General features: G+C 28.9%; 1 protein-coding gene across 3 annotated transcripts in view; it reads right to left on the bottom strand.

Annotated features, from left to right (window-relative positions):
- The window catches only part of LOC111033830 (ras-like protein rasC), a 169,482-nt gene that overhangs the window by 78,922 nt on the left and 77,512 nt on the right, over nucleotides 1-13,048 (bottom strand). For all 3 annotated transcript variants that reach the window (XM_022314757.1, XM_022314759.1, XM_022314758.1), the window contains one exon: nucleotides 11,833-11,886. The gene's annotated coding sequence lies outside the window, so the exon portion shown is untranslated. The remainder of the gene's footprint in view (nucleotides 1-11,832; nucleotides 11,887-13,048) is intronic.

The raw sequence follows: 13,048 nt of genomic DNA, 5'->3' as shown, positions 1-13,048 counted from the left end.
GAAAATTAAAAATGTCTTGACTGTATTGTATTTTGTTTGTATTCATATAAATTCTTTACCCAAACTTTGTGAAAAAAATGTATGCAATTTGAGTGTCTAGTATAGCTACGTTATATAATTATATATATCGCAAGCACACAGTATTTATTTTATACAATTAATGATGGATTTTATAATTATTATATTCATTTAATTCGAATTCAATACAAATGAAATTGCAAAAAATATGTATTTATTACTGGTTATTGTGCATACAATTTTCTCATGTTTTTTTTTTCTGTTCTTATTTAATTTAATGCGATGCACATCTGATCAATTTAAAATCGCATGTGCAAGTGTATGCATTGCACTAGGACATTTGTTTTTTTAAAAAACCTTTTATCGAATTTCTCCATTTTAAAGAGAACCATTAGACAGAAGCCAGTAGTAATAATATGGTCTTCTTTACCTAAGATGAAACCATAGATCTATAAACTACTAATTTACTCAACATTCCTCGTCGGGGCTCTAATATTAAGTGGTAATAAATAGCGTTTTTTACTAGGTTAGGTTTCGTATACGAAATAACGTCAATATGAGATCCTTTTTTTTTCATAAATTAAACCGCTGTAAAACAGATTTTAACAAGTAATAATTGTATTATTATTTATGGTATTGTGGAAGCAATCAACATATTTTATGCTTGTACATCATATTAAATGAAGTAGTTGATTTAAAAATTAATGAATTCACATTAGCACCAAATGAAAAACTTCATTGCGGACTTGTGTTCTCGAGAACATCTGGCAATTTATTATGGTTAGAAGTATCTCATATGATTATTTGAAATATTTTTAATATATTATTTATGAATAGAAGCAAAAAAAACTACACGCCTTCATGAGAAAGCAATATAACTCATCTCGACTAGTTTATAAAAAAACTAAAATTTATTTAGTATCCGGTTATCGCTGAATAATACAGGTTCGAGGAATCTAAGGTATATATATGCTTTAAAAATGTTTGTTTTTTGTTGATATTTGAAAATAATATTATTATGTTTAGTATACATTGTTTAGAGTTCGAACACTTTGTAAATAAAACCGTATATTATTTTTTGAAAATATTATATTCACATTATTTAGATATTGCATATAATTTGATAACGTTCCACGTATAATATGGTCTAATATAATTATGTTAAAGTTTGAATATTGGATGATAAAATGTTAAAACGCATACAGAGATATATAATTTGCTTAGAAACAAACTACTAAATTACTTAATATTCCCAATATAACAGTAAATTGAATTATATTATTTTCTATGGAAAAAGTACATTGAGTTTGTTACCTAATTATTATCAACTCTTAAACGATATGGATTTTTATAACTGAACCAAACTTTTTTCAACTGTAAATTTAATACTTTTACAAAGTTATTGCAATACAGCAACAGTGAAATAGCTGAGTAATAAAAGACAATTAATAGCATAATGACTATAACTAATATAGTTTTTCCCAAATAATTTGTGAATATTCTACATGCGAACATATAACAGTTGCATAATAAATTGTTTGATGTAAATAGGTCTTTAAATTTGGAGCGATTGAGTTTTTATTAAAACAAATACGAAGAGAGATGTTTCCCTGATTAAATATACAATAATATGTAGATTAAATAAAAGTATCGTATCAAATATAACACCTATATCTTTAATTTGAGTGGAGCAAAATAAAACATGGCCTGATAAATCATAATTAAATGAAACAAGATTACAATTTTTGTAAAAAAAAAAAAAAAATTGAAGTTTATTTATATTAAGGGACATGCCGTTTAGAACAGACATTTAAATTTTGTTCAAATTGAAATTTTTTTGAGTATAATGCACATACAAATAAAATAGATTGTTGTAAACAAATTATGAAAGTTCACACGTTTTGTTGGTTCACTATTATTATGTTTTCTTATAAATAACCAGTCGTGTATGAAACTTTGCGTTCGATGTCAAACTAAAACATACTTACTTATAATTTTATTTATTTTTTTTTTTTTGGTGGGAGATGGAGTGCCCTTGTATATTTTGTTATGAACATTTTTTTCTTGAGGTGACTCTTAAAATATTATTTACTCTATAAGATTTTTATACATTCTATTGATTATAATTACCTTTTAATTTTTTTTTTTTAAATTAACCTAATATAACCTTTTAATGAAAAATAAATCAATTTGATTTTTGAACTTAAAACCATTAAAATTTTAACCATGACCATTAAGTTACTTTGAGACATTTAATATGTAGTTTATAAAATTGTGTTCCAAAGAACAATTGTTTTGTAGAAAATAATATATTGATACGGATTCATTACCAACATATTTATGTACTAAAATACTATATCATATTATGAGCACTATTACAACATGGGTGGGGATTTATCAATATGCATAAATATTAGCAGGTATTCATATTCTCTGTTTTTTAAGTGCCGAACTTATCACGGGAAAATATAAAAGCGTTGTTTTGGGACAGTCAAAACCGTAGATACACATAATAATATTAGTTTTAAGAAATAATACATTTATATCATGACTGAACATCGTAAATTTAGCAAAAACGTGTCGATAGTAATATTCTTTACGCGTGACAGTAACTTTGAACTGAAATCAACCACACGCTAGAACATTTTGCTGTAGGCGTGTTAAGAAAATGTTACGCTATTATAAGTTATAACATTGAAAATATAAATAAAAATAATAATAATATTATACGTAAGTGTCCTAATATTTTTATTTTTTTTATTAACTCGATGAAATTGTCATAATTTATTATATAATATATCATCTTGGTAATTATTTGAAGTATAATATACGACTGGTGCGTTGGTCGTTTCTGGGTTTTAAGTTGGTTTCCAAGTGCAAACAAAAAAATATATGGTACAGAAATTATGTGCGTGCTCGGAAATTAAAGAAGCTCAACGAATTTATTGCTCGCATGTAGTTATAATTCGTTTGGAATGTAATGAAAACTCGTCTCCGTTTTGTATATTATGTTTCCCGCAAACACCTGTTCACCGTTTTTCATCTACGTGCATTATCTCTCGCACCTCGTTTTCTCTTATGCTATCTAATACACTTGTGCACACCCCACGTTTGGTCACACATGATTTTCCACCTAACCACGCACTGTTCCACCGGTGAGCTCTGCGTCCGACGAGCTCATATTCCTTCACGGAGTGCTTATTTTTTCAATTTCATTTTTGTTTCACGTTTCGTAAATCTGTGTAAGTGTTTTAAGTATATTATTATTATATTTGTGTGTTGTCATTTCGAGCACATAAAAATACAAAACTGTCTTAAAATTTAAAATAATGCATCGTACCTACATTCTAATACATCACATCAAACACACACACACACACAACCTCCAGTTAAATATTGAATTGGTTTTTATGCAAGAATATAATACACGATAATTCGGGATGTAGCATATGCGTGTGTTTATGCCAAATGCCACACAAAAATCGCAATATTATTATATACTCGTATGTGCGTATACTATTTATGTGTAATTTGTTCATTAAATAAAATTAATTATTGTCAGTACAAATACAATATTTGCATACGAATAGATATAAATAAATAATATTACTAACAAGGAAACAAAGTACTCTGTAATGTTTTTAAATTAATAAATATTTAATGTGTTAGTTCTACGATTTTGAGTGATTGAAGTCGTTGGATGTATCTTATATATATTAAGGTCTTTTTACTATAAAAACTATATTTTTGTTTTTAGTAGGTATCTACTTAATAAACTCGGTTAATAATCCGGATCCAACTTATCGCCGGATGATAAATTACCCATGTTTTGAGATTTAAAAAAAACTTTTTTTTCATAAAAAAGGTTGAAAAAAATTATTGTAATACATTACAAAAAACATGTTTAACAAAATTGCAATTTTAACTTCTGTTTAAAAACATTACACTCAAATGCATTATGACACTTTTGATGAGTAATTGCAGCACCTAATTATATATACTTAGTAGCATTGTAATAGAGGATGACTCATTGCATATTATAATATTATAACTTTTAATAATATTTGCAAATTCTGAATAAAAAATATTTCAACTAATATTCGTGTAGGTTATTAGTAAATTAATTTGAATTTAGTTTAATATTGTATCACATAGCTACACTAGCTGAGTGTAAATACTATGCATATATAATGCATATTTGTATGTATAGGTTGTATTTGCATTAATTTTAAAATAATATTTGACTAAAAGAACTAAAATTCTATACTGTATTTCAATATCCAATTAACCTTATGATTTTCTATAAGTTTATAAGCCATTTAAAATATAATTTAAAACACAAACAATCTCAGGTTAAGATATTAAGTGATAATTAAATAACAACTACTCATGACAGCTCTTGAGGTAACAACTCAATCGCTCTTCCGAGAATTTAAAATCCATACATAGCTTATGCCATATACAGCTACAGCAGGACTACGCGATACGTGATTCAGTTTCAGTAAGACAACGGAGTTTAAAGAAACATTATTCATTACAACAACAAAAGATAAATTCAGACTGCATATTATATTGTGTGTAATGACGTGTTATGCAGTATAGAATTTAATTTTGTACGCACAGCTGTTTAAACAGTCTACTATTTAACGTTATAGAAATATTGTTTTACTCTGAATCAATCTTACTTGGCGGTCTGCATGGACCATAATTTAAAGATATTACATTTATAAATTCAATTAATGTGAAACATTTTGTTAAAAAAAAAAATAGAATTACTTACAATGAAACGCGGTGATTTGATTTCCCGGCCATAAAAGGTCCATTCCCACTGCTCCGGGACGTGTCCGGGCCGGGCCCGTGCCGGAATCCGTCCGGGTGCAAGAAAACAATTACATATTGAGTTTTAAATACGACCGTTCTCACTTATCCGGGGCGGGTCCGGGCCGGGCGTCCGTGCCAGATCCGGGCCCGAAAATTATCGTTGGAGACGATTCTCTTTCCGGGTTCCCGGACGTGTTCAGCCCGGCACTGACATGTCCNACTTACGGTGTGCTTGATTTTTTTTTTCTTCGTCGGCATCGAGCAGTAGAGCTATTATAGCAAGTTCTTCAGTTGAAAAATCCATTTCTATTGACTAAGAAGTTCAATTTAAATTAACTAAAAATTGTCACACAAGGTTGTGTTAAGGGGAATGGGGCATTTGCCCCCGAGCGCTACAGTATTTTAAAACTAATATTAGTAACGTTAACTTATTACTTACTTGAAGGTTTGAAATTAGGGTTTTACTTGTTTTTAAAATGTTTACAAAATGTTTAGGTTAATTTCACTTAACAATACCTAAACAACTAGCACGTGGTTACTAACTTCGATGCCCGACTTCAACTGATGATAAAATATTTTATTAACACGGACGGGGCCCTGAATAGTGTGAATACTTGACCGGGCTGACCCGGACGTGCCGAAAACTGACACGGATCCGGCCCGGACACGTCCCGGAGCAGTGGGAATGGACCTAAAAACGTTTTTTTATGTATAAGTGTCTATGCTTCAAGAGATTGATTTGTTGAATTATCCTACTCTTCATGAGAACCATAATGCTTTTTAAATAACCTTTACAGTTAAAAGAAAATTGACTGTTTATAAGTTACATAAAACATATCAATTTCAACAGCTTAAAACTGATATTGCCTCAACAGACAAGAATTTATAGAGAATAAAACGAATAATGAAATATTAATCAAAAATAATATAACAAATATGAGCAAGTCAATTTATAATAAAAAATTACGTTTGAAGACTATTATAACATAATATAATATAAATATATATGCAGTTATTATTTTACTTTGATTTCAATAAAAATTAGAATTTAAATATTAAAATGTATGATCGGTATAATTGAAATATTAAAACAATCAATTTTACATACCTAACATCGAAATTGATCGATCAAAAGTCTGCGTACACTTTGTTTTGCCTAATTATTTTATTTATAAGAAAAAGTTTAAACTGACAATTTCACTAAAAAAAAGTTTCTGAACACTTATGTATTATATTTTATTTAAATATTTAATATTATAACATCACTTAATACTATATTAAATATAACATAATATTATTTTATTGTAAGTTATTGATGAACTCGTTTGCATAGAATTATTCTTAAGACTTGATTGTTGATTCACAATTTTAATCGATGAAAGCAAATTATACTGCACATAATATATAATTACCTGTGAAATCATTGTTCTAACTAAAACCTGATAAAATATAAACTCGTAAACAGGTCACCACACCAAAAAGTTACCCATCAAAATTGTTGTATCCGTCTAACATGTAAAATTTATGTTCAACTATTCACTTTTTGCTAGTTTTATTATTAGAGTGAATTTAGGTAGTTTGATCTATTTTATTGAGTAAATAAGTCCATTAAAAATTAAAAATACACATAAAAAAATGTTACCCATAAGTTTGATAATTTTAATATTTGTTGATTCATTCGAATACTACAATAAAAAGTGAACTTATTGATGATGTAGGTACATACATTTGATGTGTTACCCAAATTTAATATGGAGACAAGTAATGTGAATGTAGCTATGAAAATATAATGAATCCTTTAAAAAAATTGTCTTAACGTATATTGGCTCACATAATTACTATGGATATATTTTTTTAATTGTATATTTTCGGTATAAATATGGCTTGAATGTTTTGTTATTTAAGTTATTCATTTTTTTATGTCAGTCGTTTGTTCTTTTTTTAAATAGTCGTTTTGTAATCAACGTGGAATCGAACGAAAAACACGGAATTGTTACAACTTTAAACATTTTAAAACTGGCCAGAGAAAAATGCGTTCAGCCTTCTTTTTAAACTTTATAAACTTTTTCATTTATCGGAGTATAAAATAAATTGATAGTTAAAACTTCCGGTTATTTAAGGTTCCGGTTGTTTGTTTGTACCAAGAAAATATTCCTTGGTATAAAAATGCAAGTTAAACAGTAGTTCGGTACTTGAGCTCAGGGTTTCAAAAAAAAAAATGTAGGAATTTGGTGTATATAATAATAATATTATTTTGTGTAAAGACCATGGCTGTTATTTCACCCCCTTGGTCATTTCATCCCTCTCCACCTTTCAACGTTGCTGGAGGTTATATCAATTTAAATATTAAACGAAAAAAATTATTCTTAATAAAAATGTTAAAATTAAAATTGGAATGAGATCAATACGTGGTAATTGATAATATACCGTATTTTGTTCCATAGAGATTTACTAATTGCAATTTATGGCATAATGGAATCTAGATGGCCTCAACACTTTCAATTAGCAAGCCACCCTCGGCACTCTCCACAAAAACTCTGTTTTTGAGAATATAGATTATGTTTTAATTTGAAAAGAATGCCTACAGCGTTGTTAATCATCGTTACAAAAAACGAACAATATAAATCGAAAAATATCATAGGGACCATTTTATAATTAGGTAAGTGCGGGTACTGATGATATTAGGTGTTAACATAATAATTATCATACATTAACTCAACGCTACACAGTCGTTTTTTGAATTGTTGAGTATTACCACCGCAATAGGTATAATATCTATTCAGTTTTGTATTCGATTCGTATACAATATTACTATAAAGCACCGATACAATGAGTATTGCATAAAAAAACCTAAGTCTAATAACGAAAACGGGACAAATCGCGGGACGTTTGCAAAGGCCATTTTATTATACTCGTAGGTATATAATACCTTTTGTGTACGCATCACATAACGTACCACATAACCACCCTCCTCCCCCCCCCCACACCAGTCGCAAATGTTTATATACATCGTTATTTACTTTTCGTACATTATGTACCATATACCGCGGACAGTATACACGATACGCTTAAAGGTTTATTATTTGCTCACTTCATTTCGTCTATATTAGAATATAGGTGCTTACCTGTATATATATATACCTATCACGGTACAATATATAGCCGCGGACAATCCACCAACCCGATAAATCCATTATTCCGGAACGTCGTGAAAGGGTCGGTGGCCGACAGTATATATATACCCATTTAATATTATAATACATATACACTAGGTTGACTGTGCTGTAAGAAAAAATAAAAAAAAAACCGAAAAGAAGGGCGCCCGCCCAATTCGATAACGTAATTCTTTATAACCTTTCTACACTGCTGACCGTTAAATCTGAGTAACGAATATAAGCAGCCAGTAATATTATATATTGGCCACTGCAGCTCGGTTGCCGCTCGGGGGGCCGATTCCATTTTTTGCTCGACCGCACCGAAGAAACCGTCCGAGGATGAACGCTAATTGACACTTGCTCGTATGAGTTATTGATAAATGATTTTTTTTTTTTTTTAATTTTTCGCTTCTCTCCGACGAAAAAAAAATACACATATTTTGTTCGTATCGACTCGGGTCGAAAAAAGTTTACAGAGGTATAAATACTTTTTTACGCACACGTTCCAGTTTTTTACAACGTGTATTTTATCAGACATGTAAATTTGTGATTTGATTTTAGTAGTCTGATAAAAATAGCAACCAGCACAATAATATTATCAATTACTATGTATGTGAGTAAGTTTCTCGAGTATTTAAATGTAACTATTGTTTTTTGTGTTCTCCATGTACCTATTTATTTATATTGTTTTAATGACGTGTCTGGTGTCAGTGAACGATTTTTAGTCATATTATATTTTATGAATATAATTCAACACAATATGACTTGACACAAAAGATGTAATTGCATATTATGTTTGTGTGGTGTTTAAGAGTAATGTGTTATATGTATAAGATCCGTTATCATCTCACCATGTTCAAGTTTTATTGTACACAACAAAATCTTACTCGACTTTACTAAAACATAAATTAATATTTACAAACTTAATGTTGTATTTGTTTTATGTAAATTCTTAAACAATTATATTGTTAACTATTTTAAGGTAGGTACTTATCTTTAATTATGTTTAACTTTTTTCTTAACTTTTTTCACATTATTTTTCGATTGGTTATTATATTTTAACTTTTATGCTATTATCCTCTGTTTTGTTAAATTTTAAGCTTAAAATTACATTATTTTCACTTCCAATTGAATTGACTGTTTATTTCAAATGTTATTAATTTTAATAATTTATAATTGTCATTATAAATTGCTTCACTCCAATGTTTACAAAAATTATCTCGAAACCACCACATTTTCCTTTAATTTTTATATACTTTTATATATTTTCTTGAGATACATTTTTTTAACTCTGTACAATAACTTGGTTCTACAAATTTTAGTTATTAAATATTTGCAAATTAAATTTGTATTTAATAGCTATTATATGTATCAAATATAATATTACCTGTGTATAATAATACACCATGTCTCATCATATATTTTGTCGTATACTCTCTAACGATAGTAATTATATAAAAATGGTTTCTACAATATTTTCTGGTGTATCAGTTTTGTATTACTACAACGCCATTCCAAAAAAAAAAAAATGAATTTCTTTTGGTTCATTAATGAAATGGCGTTTTCTCTTTAATAAAACCTTTGTGTTAGTCTTCATTATTTCTTGAAAAATAATTAACAGACAATAGACAACGAAAAAAAAAACTACAGAAATATCTGCATGTAAATGTGAAAAATCCCTCCTTTTGATATTACACTCTCCAGTTGACAAAAGCAAATGAGCGTATATTTATTCACGCCAAAATGATGAAAAATTTAGAATTAATAAATTCAAACAATATTTTGTAGTTTTGCGTATTTTGTACAAACAGCGAAGTAATAATACCATTTTAAAATTATTATTTATTAATGGTGATTTTATGTTATTATATGTCAATGACACTAATTATTTTATATGTTATTATTAGTACTTTTTTTTCATATTATGGTATCACAACTAAACTCACTTAACTTGGCATAAATCATTATGTTGTACATAACTGTCCCTATAGAATAGTTTTAAATAGATTTCTATTAGAAGACTTAACCTCAATTGAATTATGAATGGAAAACGAAGTAAAAACGTTTTTACAAATATAACTTTGATCTTATCATTCTGTTTTATCTAAAATCTGTTTAGGAAAGTAACTAAGATAAATTAAATTTTTAATAGTTGTCTACACTCTACATCAAACATTTTATAATATAAGAAATGTATGTATAACTTAGTATTTAGAAAATGTACGTAAAGTATTATACTATTATGAAGTGATACGTAATTCAAAATGTCCCATAATTTTTTTTTCGTATTAAAGATATGAGTTGAGTCATCACCTAATGTAAAATAAAACTATTATTTTTGTAATCACTAGATTGAAATTTTCTAAATATTTGTGGGCAGAATTGATTATACCCGAATTGTACTCCGCAAGTAATTTTTAAATTCTACTAGCTGTAGTTCTGCCAAAGCTAACCTAATTTCACCAGGCAATACCGAGAAAATAATATTCAGAAAATATATTCTCTACAGAGTGTTTCTTAATTGTGACGTGCGAGGCGGTCGAAAGAAACTATAATTATGCTACAAAAATAATAATAATACAATGTAATGCAGCAATATTATTCGATAGACGTCAATAAATGTATGATAACAAAACGCTGCCGTTAAATAAATATCATTCCTTTTTTCTGGAATATTATTCATATTTCCGATCGCGTGACATGCGAATTACTGGCCGTCAAATCAATAGCTTTCAGCAATGCTCGCACGGCGAATATTAGTGGTACGAGAGACGAGCGGAACGGATATAAATGGGACGGCTGCCGACGGTTTCGGGAGCTATGTGAATGTGATGTAGGGTGTAGACGTTTGAAAACCATTAGGCGTAAAAACCAAAGGGCCGACAGTTGAAGATTGCAGAAAGGGGAGGGAGAAACCATTATTACGACTATCTCAGTCCTCCACCGAGCAAGCCGATTATGTTTCCCGGTGACGCGAGGTAAGGCGGAAATGCCAACGAGTGTCCATTAAACCAAGCAGTAAGTAAGCGACGATGATATTGTTGTATAATATTATACGGTATAATACATGTGTCGGATTATTTTTTAAAGGAATTAAAAAGTGCACAAGTGCGTATATCAATATAAATGATAATGTCGTTGTTCCATTCCGCTCAAGATTGAATGACATTTAAAATTTTGTATTTTTTTTTTTTAACTGGAAATATCAAAGTCGACTATGAACTCATTCAAACACCGAAATTAAGTCGCCAATGAATTACGTCATTAATATTAAAAAAGTATATAATTGAATAAAAAATGCATTATTAACATACAAGTACAATATGGACCAATATTATGAAACAGGAGTGATAAATTACTCAACTGATTATATTATATGAAATGTAATTAGGTATGTTATTAAGTTTTGATGGTGTTCTATGAATTTGTCTGGAGTGTAACCAAACAATTTTGTTGTAACAGGTTTATTAGCCATCGGTACGTGGCACGTATCAGAAAGTTACTTGGTGTTCGGATAATATACATGTTATTTTTCTTGCGTCAAGGTGCCCGTCAAATTTGCTGACGGTGGTGAAAATTAAATAAAACTCGACGCATATGCCATGTACACGTTAAAAGCCACAAGCGTAGCATAGTCTCTCGTCACGAATGGAGTATTCGAAAATTTAATTTATGTCCAATGCATAAGCCATAAGCACGCTGACTTGGAGTTTGATTTTTTCCAACTTTTATGACGTAAGAAATTATGGTTTTGTTTTTGCACCAAATTATAACGTAATATTTATTGTGATGCAGTATATATTATGCTTAAATTGAAATGCAAACTATTAAAACTTACCCCTTGATCGCTGGAACACAGGTTTATTTTGACACCCTAAGCAGTCACGTTCAGCTGCAAGTATAAATATTTAAAGTTAGTTCAATATAGTAGCTATATACTTGTATGTAATAAATATATTTATTTATTTATTTAATTCGATATGCCTGTAGACACAGAAACAATCCCTTTGATCAATATTTTATTGTGTTTTATATTGTATGTAAGATATATTATACTAAATTGAATTGAGTTAAAATATCAGTCTAAAAATAGGGTGGTGGTCAATAAAGAGAAAACAGTTTCTTTCGCACATAAATTCAAACCAGGTTTAAACCTCGATTTCATACCACAAGTTCTGTCAATGAAATCAACTTTTACACATTCCAAATTTCTAGTCAATAAATTCGAGACTATAAGTTTTTTCCCTACCGCAAAATATTGAATTTGTTCAATATAATTCGTTCAAATCTCAAGAAGCACTACGTTTATAATATGTAGGTACACTTCAAAAATAAATAAACTTTAGGGAAAATCATGATAAGATTTTTCATTGTAAGCAAAATTAAATAAAAATGTTATAATAGGTATATTATATACGATAGCATCGTTTCTAGAAATAAGATGTGAGGGATCAGGACAAATGAGAGTTTTAGAACTTAATATTATTTATTGCAATAGATGGGAGAGCCGCCACCACTTTAGAACTGGCTTTTTAAAGACAAAATATTATGAACTGTGTGTAAGTAAATTTGACTCAACATCCCAATGGTTAATTTAATTTAGAATTAAGGTGCATTATGTAGAATCTAGATGTATACATTTATTTTCAAACTGAAAATAGTGAAAATGATAAATAATAAATGAAATAATTTCAGCTCAAAAATTGACGATTTCATCATTGACAAAAACTTAGATATGGTATAACTGCAGGTAAATTACATACATGGTGAGAATTGTCATAGAGAGGGAATCAGAGATACAACTATTAAATCGGCAACAATTACATTCAGTGAATCAAATATTCCAAGAATTGGTTTAACGTAAAGTGAGTGTAGAAGTGTACAAAGTAAGGATTGGCTAAAAAAGTATTCGAGCAAAAATATAAGATGTGTAAAACTTGCTAAAGAGAAAGTATATAACGAATTGCTTTATACCTAGTATCAAACTGGACTACTGTCAGGGTAGAGTGCAAAACTTCTTTACAAAAAATTAGGAAGTATAAGAAGTTTAATTT

Source organism: Myzus persicae, unplaced genomic scaffold (genome assembly GCF_001856785.1).
Source record: "Myzus persicae strain clone G006 unplaced genomic scaffold, MPER_G0061.0, whole genome shotgun sequence".
In the NCBI taxonomy this organism is placed as follows: Eukaryota; Metazoa; Arthropoda; class Insecta; order Hemiptera; family Aphididae; genus Myzus; species Myzus persicae.
Note: the sequence above shows the minus strand (reverse complement) of the source record. Positions and strands in the feature narration are given on the sequence as shown.